This window comes from Periplaneta americana, chromosome 12 (genome assembly GCF_040183065.1).
Source record: "Periplaneta americana isolate PAMFEO1 chromosome 12, P.americana_PAMFEO1_priV1, whole genome shotgun sequence".
In the NCBI taxonomy this organism is placed as follows: domain Eukaryota; kingdom Metazoa; phylum Arthropoda; class Insecta; order Blattodea; family Blattidae; genus Periplaneta; species Periplaneta americana.
This window is the reverse complement of record NC_091128.1, coordinates 103,451,533-103,472,462: the sequence shown is the minus strand read 5'-3', so window position 1 is coordinate 103,472,462 and position 20,930 is coordinate 103,451,533. Positions and strand designations below refer to the sequence as shown.

Genomic DNA, 20,930 nt, shown 5'->3' with positions numbered 1-20,930 from the left:
CTAATTCCAATTTTCATTGCTCCACTACCGCTGTATAGCTATGATGATACTGATCAACATGATTATGTTTATGACTTCGTGAACATGATATAAGTCCACCGCTGTGGAGTATGGTTAGCAGGCCCGACCATGAAATGAGCGGGCTCGAGATCAAATCCTGGTTGGGGCAAGTTATTTAGTTGAGGTTTTTCATAAGAAGAAATTCTGGATAATTTTCGGCGTTGGATCCTGGACTCTTTTCGCAGGCATTATCACCTTCATCTCATTCAGACGATATATAACCATAGCAGTTGAAAAAGCGTCTTAAAATAACCACAAAAACATGATGTCTGCTTCACAAGGAACTTTACCTGAAAGCTGGATTTGCATGATATAATACTTATGGTTATGATGATAAACATGATAATATTGTTAGACTTTGATAATAGTGTTCATAATGATAGTGATGAACCTGATCCTCCTAGAGGTGTTTCCTGTAAAAGTATTGGTGATATTTTTAAGGGGATAGTATACTGAAATTACTAACTTTCATATTTTAAAAGCTATACCTATTCATCAAATTTTTATTGCTGGTATATCTGGTTAATAAAACATTGCAATATAAAAAGAATCTTGCGTCACAGTTTACGTAATTTTTAACTGATATTCAATTATATGGTTTCTTATGTCATGGGGATAAAAATTATTATATGGTTTTGCTGTAAAATGAATCGGTAAATAACTAGAAATTTAAGGAATGTATTAATATTAATAATAATAATAATAATATTATTATTATTATTATTATTATTATTATTATTATTATTATTATTATTATTATTATTTCTTCCTTTTAATAAAAAATTCTAGTCATTTACTGATTCATTTTACAGCAGAATCTCATAATAAGTTTTGTTCCTATGTATATAAGGAAGCATGTAAGTGAATATAAGTTAAAAATAATGTAAATTATGGCGTAAGGGACTTTTTATATAAAGCGGTACAGTATTTTATAAAAATATTAATACAAAATAAACCACTTATCACAAGAGAATTAAATTTTGTACATTTGTTATTATTAACCAGATTTACCAGTGATCAAAATTTGGAGAATTACATTTCCAAATATGGAAGTTCTTAATTTCACTTTGGTGAACACTTAAAAATATGGAGTTGGAAATTTCAGTATAGTGTCTCCATCATAAATAGGTTATTCAACAACGTTCTATTAATGTCTTGCGTCTGTGACTTCAATGATTATGATCGTAGTGAAAACCGCGCTGAAGCGTTTCAGATGCTGATACGAAAAGGGCTTGGAACTCCGGGCCCTTGGGATTTTCTGGTACTCGTCTGAGGATGAAAACTGGCTCTACTAGGGCTTAGGCATGATGGCTCACCTGTTCGTGTCGGATTCACGAATACCACCCACCACTCTGGAAAAGTTAAGTCAAGCCAAGCCTAAATTGTTGTGGCAATTTTTATAGTATATACAATACTGTAGTAATGATGATGATGTTGCTATGATGATAAGGATTACGATGATAAACATGTCTATATTAGTGATAGCGGTGGTGATCGTGTTGATATTAATTACATACATACATACATACATACATACATACATACATACATACATACATACATACGTACATACATACATACATACATACGTACGTACGTACAAACATACATACATAGTGTTCTGCCCAAGAGCAGGTCTTTCACTGCAAACCCAGCATTCTCCAATCTTTCCTTTTTTCTGCCTTCTTTTTAGTCTTCGCATATGATCCATATATCTTAATGTCGTCTATCATCTGATATCTTCTTCCCTGAAGTCTTCTCCCTTTCACCATTCCTTCCAGTGAATATGTTAATAGCAGTGCTGATGATTGCTGTAAATGTACTGGTGATGATTTGAAATCGATTATTTAATGTATCAATCGCAAGTTATTTAGCGTCGATGATATTTGTGGTAGCGAGATCGATATTTTGGTGAAATCATGGGATTAATTGACATTCGCCTTACAGTTAGAAAAATCCTTGGAAAAACACAACCAAGGATTCGAATCCACGTTCGTGCTCAGTCTTCCAGCACGAGTCCCGCTCATCATCCCCTGGATTACTCCGGTGGCCTCACGATGATGTTAATGGTGGTGGAGATTAGATGCAATAAAAAACACGGTGATACATTATGGACATAATGACGATAGTGGTGGCGGCGGCGGTGTGGCGGTGGCGGTGATTGGATTGTTAGTGAAGATGACTGTAGTTTTAATAATTGTGGTTATGATAATTATTTAGTCATTTACTATTATTATTATTATTATTATTATTATTATTATTATTATTATTATTATCTCAAAAATTAAAGTGACATTTATGATAATTACATGGTGACGTTAATTGGAATAGTTGTTCATAGTATTGTTGTTATTGTTAATAATGACCTGGTTGTTCATAAAAAAAACGCGCCGGGTGCGTTTAGCTAGATCTTAGTAATAACGTGCGGTTGTTGTTTTAATAACGATGCGGCTGTTGTTCATAATAACCACACACGGTTGTTATTTGTCATAACGACGCGTGGTTGTTCTTAATAAGGCCGTGGTTGTTGATAATACCGATGTGGCTATTATTCTTAATAACGACGCGTGGTTGTTATTCTTAATAACGACGCGTAGTTGTTATTCTTAATAACGACGTGTGGTTGTTATTCTTAATAACAACGCGTGGGTGTTGTTTATAATAACGACGTGGTTGTTATTCCTAATAACGACACATGGTTGTTATTGTTAATAACGTGTGGTTGTTATTTTTAATAACGACGCGTGGTTGTTATTCTTAATAACGACGCGTGGTTGTTATCCTTAATAACGACGCGTGGTTGTTATTCTTAATAACGACGCGTGGTTGTTATTCTTAATAACGACGCGTGGTTGTTGTTATTAATAACGACGCGTGGTTGTTATTCTTAATAACGACGCGTGGGTGTTATTCTTAATAAGAACACGTGGGTGTTGTTTATAATAACGACGTGGTTGTTATTCCTAATAACGACGCGTGGTTTGTTAACGACGCGTGGTTGTTAACGACGCGTGGTTGTTATTCTTAATAACGTGTGGTTGTTATTCTTAATAACGACGCGTGGTTGTTATTCTTAATAACGACGCGTGGTTGTTATTCTTAAAAACTACGCGTGGTTCTTATTCTTAAAAACTACGCGTGGTTGTTATTCTTAAAAACGACGTGTTGTTGTTAACGACGCGTAGTTGTTATTCTTAATAACGACGTGTGGTTGTTATTCTTAACAACGACGTGTGGTTGTTATTCTTAATAACGACGTGTGGTTGTTATTCTTAATAACGACGCGTGGTTGTTATTCTTAATAACGACGCGTGGTTGTTATTCTTAATAACGACGCGTGGTTGTTATTCGTAGTAACGATGCGTAGTTGTTAACGACGCGTAGTTAACGACGCGTAGTTGTTATTCTTAATAACGACGCGTGGTTGTTATTCTTAATAACGACGCGTGGTTGTTATTCTTAATAACGACGCGTGGTTGTTATTCTTAAAAACTACGCGTGGTTCTTATTCTTAAAAATTACGCGTGGTTCTTATTCTTAAAAACTACGCGTGGTTCTTATTCTTAAAAACTACGCGTGGTTGTTATTCTTAAAAACTACGCGTGGTTGTTATTCTTAAAAACTACGCGTGGTTGTTATTCTTAAAAACAACGTGTTGTTGTTAACGACGCGTAGTTGTTATTCTTAATAACGACGTGTGGTTGTTATTCTTAACAACGACGTGTGGTTTTTATTCTTAATAACGACGCGTGGTTGTTATTCTTAATAACGACGCGTGGTTGTTATTCGTAGTAACGATGCGTAGTTGTTAACGACGCGTAGTTAACGACGCGTAGTTGTTATTCTTAATAACGACGCGTGGTTGTTATTCTTAATAACGACGCGTGGTTGTTATTCTTAATAACGACGCGTGGTTGTTATTCTTAATAACGACGCGTGGTGGTTGTTATTCTTAATAACGACGCGTGGTGGTTGTTATTCTTAAAAACGACGCGTGGTGGTTGTTATTCTTAAAAACGACGCGTGGTTGTTATTCTTAATAACGACGCGTGGTTGTTATTCTTAAAAACGACGCGTGGTTGTTATTCTTAATAACGACGCGTGGTTGTTATTCTTAATAACGACGCGTGGTTGGTATTCTTAATAACGACGCGTGGTTGTTATTCTTAATAACGACGCGTGGTTGTTATTCTTAATAACGACGCGTGGTAGTTGTTATTCTTAATAACGACGCGTGGTTGTTATTCTTAAAAACGACGCGTGGTCGTTATTCTTAAAAACGACGCGTGGTCGTTATTCTTAAAAACGACGCGTGGTCGTTATTCTTAATAACGACGCGTGGTTGTTATTCTTAATAACGACGCGTAGTTATTATTCTTAAAAACGACGCGTGGTTGTTATTCTTAATAACGACGCGTGGTAGTTATTCTTAATAACTATGCGTGGTTGTTATTCTTAAAAACGACGCGTGGTTGTTATTCTTAAAAACGACGCGTGGTTGTTATTCTTAATAACGACGCGTGGTTGTTATTCTTAATAACGACGCGTGGTAGTTGTTATTCTTAATAACGACGCGTGGTTGTTATTTTTAAAAACGACGCGTGGTCGTTATTCTTAAAAACGACGCGTGGTCGTTATTCTTAATAACGACGCGTGGTTGTTATTCTTAATAACGACGAGTAGTTATTATTCTTAAAAACGACGCGTGGTTGTTATTCTTAATAACGACGCGTGGTAGTTATTCTTAATAACTATGCGTGGTTGTTATTCTTAAAAACGACGCGTGGTTGTTATTCTTAAAAACGACGCGTGGTTGTTATTCTTAATAACGACGCGTGGTTGTTATTCTTAATAACGACGCGTGGTAGTTGTTATTCTTAATAACGACGCGTGGTTGTTATTTTTAAAAACGACGCGTGGTCGTTATTCTTAAAAACGACGCGTGGTCGTTATTCTTAATAACGACGCGTGGTTGTTATTCTTAATAACGACGCGTAGTTATTATTCTTAAAAACGACGCGTGGTTGTTATTCTTAATAACGACGCGTGGTAGTTATTCTTAATAACTATGCGTGGTTGTTATTCTTAAAAACGACGCGTGGTTGTTATTCTTAAAAACGACGCGTGGTTGTTATTCTTAATAACGACCCGTGGTTGTTATTCTTAATAACGACGCGTGGTTATTATTCTTAAAAACGACGCGTGGTTGTTATTCATAATAACGACGCGTGGTTGTTATTCTTAATAACGACGTGTGGTTGTTATTCTTAATAACGACGCGTGGTTGTTATTCTTAATAACGACGCGTAGTTGTTATTCTTAATAAGGACGCGTGATTGTCATTCTTAATAAAGACGCGTGGTTGTTTATAATAACGACGTGAATATTGTTGATAAAAACTATGCAGGTGTTGTTGAAAATTACGACTTGGGTGTAATAATGATTCGAATGTTGTTGATAGTAAGGACATGAAAGGTGTTCATAATGACGTGACATTATTAGTGACGATAATGGTATTACTGACAGTTGTACTGACAATTAGGATTTAAATGATATTAGTAATTTTTATATGTGGTAAATTTTATCAAAACCGCCATTTCTTTCTCTCTTAGGAACCAACAAAGTATTTTGACATAGGACAATACACACACGCACACACCAATGCACTATACCTGATAAATTATGGAATTATTTTTAAAGGTTATGATGGCTATTATAGCAGTTGTTATTCTGATAACAATAACTTGACATTTCAAATTCCTGGACCGGTGGATTACCCAAAAGCCTAATTTAAATCACAGTCACCGTGAAAGCCTAAAAATTCATCTAATTGTGCCTGTTGTTTATAACCCTTCATCATTTTTTAAAATTTTATTTATTATATTTCATAAATCTTATATTAACAATGAGCTTTAAGATGTGGAACAAGTAAACATTTTAGAAGATTACAATTACAATTTTTTTTTTGCAATTTCAATATTTACAATTTTTGGCGAGATTTAGGGAGATGAGGTGAGGCCGAGGATTCGCCAACAGATTACCTGGCATTTGCCTTATGGTAGGGGAAAACCTCGGAAAAAACCCAACCAGGTAATCAGACAAAACAGGGGTGAAGTGAAGTGAGGCCGAGGACTCGCCATATGCCACTCGGCATCAGTCCCACGGCTAACAGTCCTAACAGCTGTATTTCCTACGTTTATGGCAGTCTATACTTCGTACCGCATACGCAGTTGGACCGTTTTGTTAAATATTTAAAAAAAATAGCATAATAACAAGAAAAGAAACCAAACCGCAAACCTCGAGAACGGTAGGAATATGTAGTGTGGCCAGTTTCGAATCAGACTGAAAATGGAATGCTTTTACAACGATGATGATGATGATGATGTTGTTGTTGATGGTATTTCCGGTGCACTAGTCATTCCTCCCGTCAAGTGATTGTAAAAGCACGAACGTAACGTGAATGACGTCGTAAGTTTTCAATAGTGTGTTTTTCCTTCCGCTCCAAGAGTTCTCGAGCTTTGAACTCTTATGGTTACTTCAAGTTTTTTCTCTTGTTTCTCATATAAAATAACTTGTTCCATGTCGTAATCTGGTATGAAAGACATGCTGTAGTGTGTGAAGCCAAGATTAATGGACACGCTGTATTTAGAAGTGAACAAACTGGACCTAGAGCAATGCATAACATGGGCTGTAACTCCACGCTCCATACACGCGCCGGCCATAACGGAAAGTAGGCAGAACTAGCTGCCAGCCCGTCCGTCACACGCTCATCTCGTGTTTCCAGATAAACTGCCATTTAATTAAGGACAGTCAATCTTTCCCACGCTGCTTTCCTATTCCAGTCAGTATACTATTTTTTGACACATACCATTAGTCACCACTTGTTTTAATAAAGTGAACTTGAAATTGTTACTTATATTCCCACGGTGCTTCAAGTCCTTGCGAAGTCCACGTAATTTCTCTTTGCAATAAAATTGATATATTCTCATCGCGAAATCAGATCCCAAAAGCTGTGCACTTAACTTTTACAAGTATTTCTCACTTGACCATTTTATTACTTTCTCGCAATACAGAGCGTGAAGAGAAAGTATTTTAGTTCTGAAAATGGTATATTTCGAGATTTTCATGAAATACATGTTTTCAGCGTTCTATGTACAAAAATATTTGGAAAACAGTATATTAGATGGATTTATTTAGAAATATTATACATACAGATATATAACACTATCAGAATTTGCCCTTAAATTCAGTGCACGGGTCTTTTGACTGTACGTGCTTTACAAAACAAGTTCTACTTGGTAGGTTTTGCCCCCCCCCCCCCATCTATGGTTAAGTCTAACCACTCTCCATAAAACACACAGATTAATATGAAAATGGTACAAACAAAACACGTTCTATCATATATCCTAACCTAACATGCAAACAGGCATAGCAATATCCCTTCGCCAGTTCGTATCATAAATTTCAACATCTGATATTCTAAGCTGTCTCGCTTTGAAGAGGAACAATCCAGTCTTGTGTTCGTATTCTCTATTCCCCGTGAGATAAAGACATGCAAGGGAACTCCTATTCCGAAAAAAAATATTTACATTGTGTGTTAAATGTGCTATTTTGAGTAAAAAATGTTCACAAATTAGCCCGTTGAATCGAATGTAGAACATCTGCGAACAAAATAGAATAACTTTTAACGCGTAGCCTGACACGACAATTTTTTGGGTAGCCATAACATTAACATTTCTTTAACAGTTGCGAATAAAGTTTGTATAAATTGAGAATTGAGTAACTTAATATAGCCGTTGTTAAGTGTAGTAAGCTTTGCATAGATTGTAAACTTTTAGAAAATCATTTTTTTTCCTTTTAGAAAATTACTTTTTTTTTTAACATTAGTGCAATAGTTACTTTCAAAATTTTTAGATGGTCGTACTCTTTTGTTGTAGTTGCCGATGCTGTTTTGTTGTCTCGTAAGTTAGCAAGACTACACCACAGTCTAGTATATACAGTCACGAAGCTTGAGTGTTGAGGATACTAGGAACAATAGGCTGTGCCGGTACTATTTCACATTGTCTGTAATGAGGCGATAGTAGCGATCCTATTGGTTAGCAACTATCTATGGATGCATATTTCCTACGTATTGAGATTCGTGACTGTATATACTAGACTGTGACTACACGTCCGGTTGCGATACAAATGAAATAAAAACAGTGCCGTTGTGATTACTTTCCGTACACAGTGTGGGAGGTAAAATGAACAAAACTGATTCCAGTGTAACTTATATTTACAATATCTGAAGTGTTCATAAATATGCATATATGTCACGCTATTTATTCATCGAATCGGCATGTTTATTCATTTACGTTATATAACTTGTGTTTTTCAAAACGATTACCCTAATAATACGGGAATTTAAGTAATTTTCTAAAATTAGTAGCCTATAGCCTATGAATTTTCATACCTCATTCTAGATATTTCAGGAATCATTGACTCCCAGCCAATTTTCCATTCCTATTCGATATCTTGATTTCCTTCCTTCTCTAAATCTGCGACTTTCAGTTCATCTAATAGTATTTCTTTCAATCTTGGTTTTTTGAGCACGCTATCATGCATTCATGATTGATTGACTTATCCATTCTTTGATTTATATATTGCGGATAAGTGGTATGAGGCTCATAATCGGCTGGTAGGTCTTGGCTATATAAGGCTGTTTCATAATGTATTATTATCTGTAGTAATGTCACGAGAGGTCTGAGATCTGCCGATAAATCCACGAGCGAAGCGAGTGGATTTATCTGGGAAATCTCAGACCTCGAGTGACATTTATTAGGACTATTTCGTGAATAAAATAAAAATTTAAATAATATATCCCTAAAATTCGATCACAAAATGTTAATAATTGTATATTAACGAATACGTAACCTATTCAGACATTGTGAAGTTGAAATACTCGTAGATGAATATCGATTATTGCAATAAAGAAATTCGATGTTATTATTCAGTAATGTCAATTGCGAAAAGCGGAATACAGGTTTAAAAATGTTAATTACATGTACTGCACATTTCTCTTATTATTATTATAACAAATACATTTTCATTATCTGCTGAAATCATAATTCAATTTAACAGTAACAGTGGGGACAGCTATATACCAATGCTTATGTATTCACAGTGAGACATGTTGCTACACAGTGAAGCCATCTCTGTATAGATAGGCCTAATTAAAACACGAATTCTATTACGCCATACGAAAGGCAGTTTAATCAAAGACATTATTATTATGCAAGGTCTTTGAGTTTGATATGCGATGATGTTACATACATTTGAACGTCTATTAATTGTTTAATTTCAATACAATTTTATAGGTTACGTTAGGCCTACCTGTGGAAGCAGGACCAATGTCAGCTGTGCCTTGTTTCGACCGTTACTTACAATGAGTGCTACACGAAAGCATTTTTTATAGCTAGACAAACGCATTCTCGCTGTAGTGTGTAACGGAACTAAAGCTGCATCTACACAGTTCAATATTCCAATCGCGTATGCGTGCAATCTGGGAAGAATAGAATCAAGTTTGAAAGGTACGTTCAATTAAGATGCATAAATATTTTGTGTCTACATGGTGCGCCGTTTTGAACTTGGTCTTTACTGCGTAAATATATTAATTAATATTAAATATCAATCTTGCATTCATTGCTTTAAAGTTGAAAGAAAAGTTTAACCGTGTAGTTCCATCTTAATGTATTCATGATCATCAATTTACGGGGAAACAGTTGGCGACAACGACTAAACAAAAGAACGACCATGCGATAAATTGATAGTGATAAATCTAGCTGCAGAAATTATCGCAAAGTCTGACTGTGATTGGTTGGAATTCAAAATTTCATTACACTTCATTGGTCGAAAATGGAATGACGTCATATAAACGAAATAGTCAATGTAAATTTCTTTCCAAATTCAAGTTAATCTTAGTTGTGACGGAAATATAATGTAATAGTATTTTCACAAAACAACGCAATTCTTTTAAATGGTTACATTTCAGTTGTTACGTTAGATACATAGGTGATTTTGATATTAAATTATTCCTGAAAGCTGAGAATCTGATATGTACAATGATTTTCAATATGAAACTCATCATGTTATTCTATCACTGATGAAAATTCCCGACTTCGAAATTTTCATTACGAATTCCCTCTACAGGAGTTTTAATGTTGGTTTTCAATTCATCTGTTGTGTGTTATTCTGGTGTACGCGTTCCTTCAGAAATTCTCATAAATGAAAGTACAAGGATTTAAGTTCGGTGAATAGGGAGGCCAAGTCCAGCCAAGACCTTGAAATCGTTCCTCCTACCGATTAGAGATTATTTTACCATGGCAACACTCATCCAGGAGATCGAGAACTACATTTGCTGTGTGCGGTCTTGTACCATCTTGTCGGAAATATGCTTCATCCATGTTTACTCCCACGCCTTGAATAGTTTGAACAAAATCTTCTTGCAGGATCTGTAGTTAATGTTCAGTTGTAAGAAGGAGAGAGGTCTAAAGGCTCGCTCCCACTTGGCGGAATTGAATCTAACAGAATTTCTCTTTACAATGTATTTAAATGGAAGATACCAGAAAGCAGCGCTCGAATCGAATAGAATCGAACAGAACAGATTCATGAGCTAGAATATTTATTCCACTGCCGCAATAGAATTTCTTGTTTCGGGTATGATCGTAAATTGTCGTGAAGCCTTCGTGAAAAACATATGAACCACATCCATTCTTGGCGGCTTAATTTGTTTACTATTGAAAGTTATTGCTGAAATAGTAGCCTACATATGCAAAAATAACAATGTAATGTGAACGAAGAAAAATTAATGAATCTTGTGTAGAATTATTATCTTTTGTATGACAAAACACAAAAGTATTGTTCGGTTCGATTCCACTAGATGTGAACGCCAGCATACTTTTCGTTTCGATTCGATTCGGTTCGATTCAGCTAAGTGGAAGCGGGCCTTTATATTTTCGGTATAAGACATGGTACACTACACAATACCTGAGAATGCAGATTTCGTGTGGATTCTCAGTCGTGTACTCCGTTCTGAAAAGTAATTTTAAAATGATACACTTGTTCGGATCAAATTTCTGCACATTTAAAACGAAACTAAAATTCTTTCATTTATTTATTATCATATTGCACTTACTTATGGCTTTTAGAGAACCCGGACATTCATTGCCGCCCTAACATAAGCCCGCTATCGACCCCTATCCTGAGCAAGATTAATCTAATCCCTAGGATCATATCTCATCTCTCTCAAATCTATTTTAATATTATCCTCCCATCTACCTTTTGACCTCCCCAAAGGTCTTTTTCCCCTCCGTCCTCCCAACTACCACTCTATATGCATTTCTGGATTCGCGTATATGTGTTACATGCTCTGCCCATCTCAAATATCTGGACTTAATGTCCCTAATTATGTAGATGAAGAATACAATGTGTGAAGTTCTGCGTTGTGTAACTTTTCCATTCTCCTGTAACTTCATCCTATTTATCCCCAAATATTTTCCTAAGCACCTTATTCTTGAACACCGTTAATCTCTGTACTCTCTCAAAGTGAGAGTCTGCACTGCAATCCTAAATTGACTGAGCATATTGGAAATTAAATCAGTGGATTTCCCAAAACACGGTATGAAATGTTTCATATAAAAAAAATTGTATCTAAAAAAGGAAACAAAAACTAGTAAAATTGTATTAAACTTTTTTGTTTGAAATATCTCAAAGAATAACCCCCCCGAAATGAATGACATTACTTACGATTCACTTTGTAAAATCATAAGTAACGAGAATTTCTTTTCGTTTGGTTGATTAGTATGAAATAAATCCATCTCTTAATAATTCGCACGAAAGGCATAAATCAATGGACACACGCAGCATCTATAATATTGAGATAAATCTCCGCTTACTATCGAATTTGCTGAATGTTTAGTCTACAATGCTACCAAGTAACGAAGGACCAACTCGAACAAATTGTTTTAAGCAGAAATAAATAGGAGGCTGGCGCTCTTAATTTAAAAAATTAAAAAAGGTGATACGATCAATGTGCTATTCTATTTGTCGAGTCACTTCAGGTCGTTCCAGATCGGTAAGACCGGTTTAATAGAATTCAGATAACAAGAGCACCTTCACTTCCAGCTCTAAATACAAAACACGTCTCTAGGCCTAAATGATCTGTCAGTTTCATACTCTTCTTCAGAATTTATTATTTCAATCTCCATAAATACGACGTCGTACATCAGTGTCACTAAAAATTGTCATACGTTTGCACCTGGGGGTCGTCCAACTAGTCCTGGGGATTTTGCGTAGAGGCTAGCCCTTTCATCACCTTCAGAGACAGAAGAGCTGACCATAATGAAATTCGAGGTAACGTAATAAAAAGAAAATAATTTTTCTCATTATATGAATACTATCTAGATAAAATATTTGGCAGACTATTAGCCGATAGCCGGGTTCCTTAAAAGCCAGTAAGTAAGTAGTATATATAACTGATCTTGACTATTTGTAATTTTCTATTATATTTTATGTAATCTCTAAGGTATCTTATTTTGTGTTGTTTTGTACTCTATTACATAATTATTGTATTTCATGTATATTATTCAAACATGGTTGAGTGGAAGAGAAGGCCTTCTGACCTTAACTCTGCAACTCTGCCAGGAAAACTGCTACTGCTACGTTTGTTTGGCAACTCGTCATAAGATAATTTTCTAACTTTGATTTCAAGACTAATAGGTTAGGCCCACAAGAAATCGGCTATGAATTTGGACTTTTTATTCAGTAGTTTTGTTTCTTGCACTCATATTTGAAGTTTCATCCTTTGTTCATACCTACTTACGTCCTATTCCTCTCTCTCTTTCTCTTCTACGTTACAACATTTATTTCACTTGCATCCGTCATTATACTCTCAATAACACTGTGAACGATCAGCTGACTGCTGGCAGTCAGCCTTATTTGCACTACCTGTCATGTAACATACACTCTATACCACTTATGGGTAAAGCTAGGAACTAAATTAATTACAAATGTAACATACACTCTGCACCATTTATAGGAAAGCTAAAAATTTTGCGCTGTATCAGGGATACACGGGCACATGCAATAGGCCACCCAGATTCCGGAATTAAATTGCAGTTCTGTTTGAGTGTTTTATTTTGTTTCGGTTAACAAATGGAAAGTTTTATACAAATCTGGCTTTCAGGTAGGTTATAGCTCCCTGTAAAGCTGACTTGAATAATTTCAAGGGAATAAATTGTTCCGGGGCCGGTAATCGAACCCGGAACCTTTGACTGAGCGCGCCAACGCTCTACCGACTGAGCTACTCAGAAACCCTACCAGACCCGGCTCAATTAATCCCTATATATTCCCTCTTTAGAGAGAACTACACTGAAAGCCAGATTTGCATAATACATGTTACTGTTCGTTAACATAAAACCACAAATTTAAGTCACAAAGGAAGTGTGCACGCGATGTTGAATCTCTGGCGTTTTGCCAACCCACTTGAGGTGTGTGGATACAGAAGGAATAATAATAATAGCATTATTATTATTATTATTATTATTATTATTATTATTATTATTATTATTATTATTATTATTATTATTTGGCGGCCGGGTAGCTCAGTTGGTAGAGCAGCTGGCTACGGGCTGGAAGGTCCGGGATTCGACCCCAGGTGGTGACAGGATTTTTTCTCGTTGCCAAACTTTCAGAACGGCCCCGAGGTTCACTCAGCCTCCTATAAAATTGAGTACCGAGTCTTTCCCGGGGGTAAAAGGCGGTCAGAGCGTGGTGCCGACCACACCACCTCATTCTAGTGCCGAGGTCATGGAAAGCATGGGGCTCTACCTCCATGCCCCCCCAAGCGCCTTCATGGCATGTTACGGGGATACCTTTACCTTTTACTTTTTATTATTATTATTATTATTATTATTATTATTATTATTATTATTATTATTATTATTCATGCTGTAGTCAGCCTTGTGCTAATTTACTGTTGTATAACAGCCATTAGACATAATAATAATAATAATAATAATAATAATAATAATAATAATAATATTTACAAATGGCTTTTAAGGAACCCGCAGGTTCATTGCCGTCCTCACATATGCCCGCCATCTGTCCCTATCCTGTGCAAGATCAATCCACTCTCTATCATCATATTCCACCTCCTTCAATCCATTTTAATATTATCCTCCCATCTACGTCTCGGTCTCCCCAAAGATTTTTTCCCTCCGGTCTCCCAACAAACACTCTATATGCATTTCTAGATTCGCTCATACATGCCACATGCCCTGCCCATCTCAAATGTCCGGATTTAATGTTCCTAATTATGTCAGGTGAAGAATACAATGCGTGCAGTCCATTCTCCTGTAACTTCATCCCTCTTAGCCCCAAATATTTTCCTAGGAACCCTATTCTCAAACACCCTTAATCTCTTTTCCTCTGTTAAAGTGAGAGTCCAAGTTTCACAACCATAAAGAACAACCGGTAATATAACTGATTTATAAATTCTAACTTTCAGATTTTTCGACAGCAGACTGGATGATGAAAGCTTCTCAACCGAATAATAACAGGCTTTTCCCATAGCCTATTTATTCTGTGTTTAATTTCCTCCCGAGTATAATTTATATTTGTTACGGTTGCGCCCATATATTTGAATTTTTCCACCTCTTCAAAGGATAAATTTCCAGTTTTTATATTTCCATTACGTACAATAGTCTCGTCACGAGACATAATCATATACTTAGTCTTTTCGGGATTTACTTCCAAACCTTTCTCTTTACTTGCTTCAAGTAAAGTTCCCGTGTTTTCCCTAATCGTTTGTGGATTTTCGCCTAACATATTCACGTCATCCGCATAGACAAGCAGCTGATGTAACCCGTTCAATTCGAAACCCTCTCTGTTAACCTGGACTTTCCTAATAGCATACTCTAGAGCAAAGTTAAAAATTAAAGGTGATAGATAGTGCATCTCCTTGCTTTAGCCCGCAGTGAATTGGAAACGCATCTGACAGAAACTGACCTATACGGACTCTGCTGTACGTGTCACTGAGACACATTTTAATTAATCGAACTAGTTTCTTGGGAATACCAAATTCAATAAGAATATCATATAAAACTTCTCTCTTAAACGAGTCAAATGCCTTTTTGAAATCTATGAATAATTGATGTACTGTATCATTATACTCCCATTTTTTCTCCATTATATGTCGAATACAAAATATATAATCAATAGTTTATCTATTGTGCCTAAAACCACACTGACGATCCCCAATAATTTCATCTACATATGGAGTTAATCTTCTCAAAAGAATATTGGACAAAATTTTGTACGACGTCAACAAAAGTGATATTCCTCGAAAGTTACTACAGTTAGTCTTGTCCCCCTTCTTAAAGATAGGTACGATTATAGAGTCCTTCCATTACTCTGGTAAATTTATTTGATTGGGTTATTTTACGACGCTGTATCAACATCTAGGTTATTTAGCGTCTGAATGATATGAAGGTGATAATGCCGGTGAAATGAGTCCGGGGTCCAGCACCGAAAGTTACCCAGCATTTGCTCGTAATGGGTTGAGGGAAAACCCCGGAAAAAACCTCAACCAGGTAACTTGCCCCGACCGGGATTCGAACCCGGGCCACCTGGTTTCGCAGCCAGACGCGCTGACCGTTACTCCACAGGTGTGGACTACTCTGGTAATATATATATATATATATATATATATATATATATATATATTGTGACAAGAATGGTATTGCATATATAAATGTATTCATTAGATTTTGATATTCCAGTGATATTTATTTCACTTTACCTATTTTTGTTTCGCCATTTTTCCCTATAATGTCTATCATGCCATGTCTATCGTGTGAAAACTCGAGCAACTTATCATAATTGCTATTTATTATTATTATTATTATTATCATTATTATTATTATTATTATTATTATTATTATTATTATTATTATTGTCTGATATTTTTATAGATCATACGTCTCACTTATTTTGACTTACTATTCACGCTTTTATGATTTTTCCTTTCTTTCTATTTGTGATATATTATGTCTCATTTCTACTGCCTTGTTGTTTACGATGTATTATGATTATCTGCTTCAGTTTTTTCCTGTCCTATATTTTGTATTTCTGTATTGTTTTTTGTATCGCAGTTTTATTCCTACAGTAGTTGAGTGTTAGAGAGGGCCGTATGACCTTAACTCTGCCAGGTTAAATTATTATTATTATTATTATTATTATTATTATTGTTGTTGTTGTTGTTGTTGTTGTTGTTGTTGTTTTCTCCAAAGTTTCGGTTCACTTGTGGTAAAAATTACAGATTTAATAACCTATCATGAGAAAAAACGTTTGTTCTATAGGCATATTTATATTTTTTTAAGAAAAAAGTATTGTGAACTTTTATTATAATTTATCAAAATTGGTTTTGCATTAACATAAAAAGATATAGAAATAATATTAGAACAGTTTTGAAAGCAGTTATGACAATTACAATTAGCATCTACAAGTAAATTATAAGTTTTTATGGGCCTACTATGTATTTTGAATTAAACAAATATGTGATCACAAAAACTGTTTTTCTGTTTTTTTTTTTAATTTTATGCACCTACTGTCTTACTTATGTGAGGCATTTTCTAAAAAACATATTTTACTTGAATCCAAAACACTACGGGCCGTATTCATAGACATTCTTAGCGCGGGCTTCCGGTGGATGATCAGCGAACTAACGTTTTTCGTATTCATAGACCAGTGTTAGCGATATGATATATGATATGATATGAATCCTGTACAAGTAACCAGTCGATAGCCGGGTCTATTTAGCACGCTCGTAGCGCGGACTAGCTAAATGCCTATGAATAGCACCCTTAATTATCGTGATTCATCCAAGGCCCCAAATGTGCTTTTTCTCTCGTTCTCTGAAGCTTAATATGCTTGATGTATTGTCTTAACACCTTGTCTCGACTTCTTAGATGATCTCCGTTACCGTTGTTGGGCTTTAGATTACACATTTTCAGATTTCAACCCTCGTGAGAATGATAGATCTTCGAGAGAAGGTGGAAAAACTTCCACAGACTTTCTTCGTAGGCGAAGTAGAGCGGGAAATACGTGTTATAGATATAGATATGTTATTTACATGAAGAAGGTAACTTACCTGAATGGGAGAAGTACTGGAGATACTCGGACTTACCGACGATTTCTTTCGCCTTTCTAGACATTTTATTACACAAGGTATCATCCTCATCTATCATTACGAGTATAACAGTTAGTTATCGAGGTAATTAATTGTGTCTTATACATGCCTCCAGGTTAGAAATTTAATTCTTCACACTGCCAGGCTAGTAGAATCAAAGAATATATTTTGTGATTGTATCTGAAAGTCTTAACAACCAATCAACCACATCTGAACTTTCTTGTTGTTTACACTGTAAAGTACATAGTTCCTAAGCTGCAGACCATGTCAGAGAAACACCTTAATTTATTTTTTATTATTTCATTTATTTATTTAAATTTTTATTTGCTAATAAAATTCAAATTCAATTTCAAATTCAAATTTATTCACAATTTAAAATTGAAATGGTACATATGAATAAATACCCGAAATCAGCATATGCTCGTGCTCGGGTACAGTCCAGTAGAGTCTAGATAAATTTTACAGATATCAAAATAATGTTGACAATAGAAAATAATAATAATAATAATAATAATAATAATAATAATAATAATAATAATAATAATAGTAATAATAATAATAATACTAATAATAGTAATAATAATAACCGTGACTGAGATAATACAAAGATAGTAATACAAATTAATTCATTAATAATAATAGTAGTAATAATAATAATAATAATAATAATAATAAAACAAAATATTAACAATAATAAAATAAATACTAAGACTGATAAAATAAAATATAAAACCACTTAGCGAGAATTAACACAACTTAAATAAGCATATAATAACCAGAAAAAAAATAACGAACTCGAAAATCAACAAAAAAGTTCGTTGTATAGCAGATGACAGCAACCGCCGTATTGACATTGTCATGCATTATTGGCAGAAGGGGGGAGCCGAAGCTCTACATCCTGACGTTCTCTCCGAATCTTTTCATACAATCATGGGAAATTAATGCTGAAAAACAAAATGTCTACGAGTCAAACTGTTCATTATTCCCAGGATAAATACAAATAATACTGAAATATATTAATTAAATTTATGTTATAGATCTCCCCTCTTGTGCAAGAGGTATCATATCAAAATATTTTATGAAAGGAGGGGAAAATATAAATTTCAAAAACTCTCTAGTGAGAGAGATAATTACAAGTACAATCAAGTGTATCTATGGCGATGCTAAGAAATCATTTATTGGAAATATACACTTATTAATTAAGAAAATGATCTATTTATATTTATTACAATGTTTTATCTTATAGGTTACATGGATCAGATAAATACAATAAATATTATTTAACATATAATCCTAGTAACACTTAAAATAATAATAAAATTTAACAAATATCATACTAACATTTTCACTTTTTTTAACTTAAGAATGTGTAAATTGCTTAGGTCTGCATTATTTTTCAATGCTGAATTGTATAGTTATATTATATTTAAGTATTTACTTATTTATGAATTTACATATTTACTTACATTTTTACTTCATTTATTCATTTATTTGTTATTTATTAATTTATGTCATTCATTTATTCATCCTTGTATTCATTTATTGTTTATTTATTTATTTATTGATTTGTTTATTTATTTATTTACTGTTTATTTATAATACGTGCTAAGGCGTGGTACGATGATCCCTCCAGCCGTTACAGCTGGCGTAGAAAGTCGATATACTCTCCTACATGTAGCTCCTCAAATTTCTCACATTGTTCGCTTGGTATCGGTTGCATAAAATATGGCGGAAATTTAGTGAGAAAACTTATCTCCTCTTCAAGACTCGGAACTATCGCTCATTCCATACCGCCAGTCCACATGGCAATGGCGCGAGATTTTCTTTGATAAGCGATTACAAATAAAATCTGTTAACATTAAACTAAATTAGCTTCGTGTATTATGTGAAAGATGATTGTAGAAATTTCACGAATCTTAAGTCCATCTGCAGTGACATATATTTAATTATGAAGTTGATTTTTCAGCGGTAAATTGTACAAAAATTAACGATGAATAGGTAACGAGGCTAGCGGTGATCATTTTGATTCAAGTCTTTAAAAACTATGCTATACAATTAATAATTGTGGTTGTTTAAAACTGAGGTAAATATAGGCTATTGTTTTTTCTTTAAATTGATGTATGTCTACGATCGTTTTGGGAGATATCGATACTTTTAAGGAAAGTAGCCATTGCGTCACTGTTCCTAGTGGAAAAATTTCGAACTACCTGAGATCTGTGTTGACTGTGTTTGTAATCTCTGTGTAAGTGAATACTATAGCTTCAACTTGTGTTTCCCATTCACAGAAGGCAATAAACACAATAAACATGTTTGATAACTAATTATGTTTTCCGTCAGAACGACATGTTTTATTTACAATCAGATATTATAGAATATATTTGTCCATCTTGATTAACCAACTTTTAACACTGTATCACTTCGGAATATGTATGATAAGAACTTTCTTGTGTTAAATATTATTAACGTACCTTATTAACATGTTTTGACCTATTTTCGGTCATCTTCGGAACTTCGAAGATGACCGAAAATAGGTCGAAACATGTTAACAAGGTACGTTAATAATATTTAACACAAGAAAGTTCTTATCATACATATTCCGAAAAAATATATTTGTCATTGCATTCTTTGTTATAAAATGCTAACGTTTTCGTCGGGTTTCGCAAGTCTGAAATATGATACAGTATTTCTTACTATCATTAGATGAACAACTACTTCGTGAATCTAATAGTGTATTTCATATGTGGCACATAATATTAAACCCATAATTGTTTTCAAGAATTTTTTTTCATTTCCATTGTAATGACAGCTAGGAAGTTCGTATCGTAATTCCTATGTTGAACTTGGACTGTAGCACAACCAAATGCATAGCAGCACAAGACATAAACATTTAACGAAGGAATAATCCGGAGAAAATAAAAGTGCTACACAATCCTGTTTGGATAATTATTTAATAACATATGAGTTTACTTCCTTGGAATCATGCATAATATTAACATTACGTAACTAATACAGTAAAAACATAATAGCTCACTTTGTTCAGATCCTAAAATATTAATATATATTAACAATTACGTATTCTTAAAACTATTCACGACTGTACACAGCTCCACATAATGATACTATCTGATGAACTGCGTATCGTCTGTAGCGTGCGAGAGCAGAGCGAGGCGCGGGTGACATCTGTACTCCTCGCTACACTCAACTGAAATCTACTGTTTTGGTACGAACTTCCTACCTATGCTCATTATCATCGGATATGTGGGATATCGATGACGTCGCAATGTATTGAAAAAGGAACAGAACTGCTGTCCGTTCGATGGTTATCATGGTGTTTCTTCATCCAGTATCAACTGAAATGTTTCTCGAAAACAGAAAGTGTACAACATTCAGAAGTCCTCACATTTTCTTGCCTTCAATTCATTTTGAGATTAGGACACGTGTTTATATGACATATTTTGCTCAGAATGTCTTCGGAAATAAGCTCCGTAAGTGGCGGTAAATCCTCGTGAAGCATCCTTTATAAGCGGGCTCTCTTTGTCTATATGAATAGACTCGTTCACATTATTGAGTTTGTCGGATATGACGTAAGCGTTTCCATGGCAACCGAAGTTGAATATCCGTTCCACAAAATTCTTTCATATTT

At 34.6% G+C, this 20,930-nt stretch overlaps 1 protein-coding gene across 1 annotated transcript in view; it reads left to right on the top strand.

Moving 5' to 3' along the window:
• Positions 1-20,930, top strand: part of sv (paired box protein shaven) — a 1,022,136-nt gene that overhangs the window by 149,579 nt on the left and 851,627 nt on the right. The gene's annotated exons all lie outside the window — the stretch shown is intronic.